Source organism: Penaeus monodon, chromosome 29, assembly GCF_015228065.2.
Source record: "Penaeus monodon isolate SGIC_2016 chromosome 29, NSTDA_Pmon_1, whole genome shotgun sequence".
Classification (NCBI taxonomy): domain Eukaryota; kingdom Metazoa; phylum Arthropoda; class Malacostraca; order Decapoda; family Penaeidae; genus Penaeus; species Penaeus monodon.
The window spans coordinates 32931476-32931796 of record NC_051414.1 but is presented as its reverse complement, the minus strand read 5'-3'; positions in this window follow the sequence as shown (position 1 = coordinate 32931796).

The following is a 321-nucleotide window of genomic DNA, read 5'->3' as shown; positions in this document are numbered from 1 at the left end:
GCATTCTTGTTAAAAGAAGCGGGGATCAACTTTAGTGCAAAAATACTCAAAAGAGAATAATAAAAAAAAACAAAAAAACATTAAACCACAGAGAAAAGAAGTAAAAAAGGAAGACAAACGAAATGACAGCAGAAAAGAAAGAAAAAAAGGAAGACAGAGAAAAAGAAAACTGTTTATACAACATACAGTAAACCCGACAATATAGAATTTTCTCTCCTCTTTTTTCTGCACTGATGGTTCCATCCGTAGACATAACGCCACGCCAGGAGTCCATAAATTCCGTATTATTATTATACTGGATACAACATAAACCTCGACGGT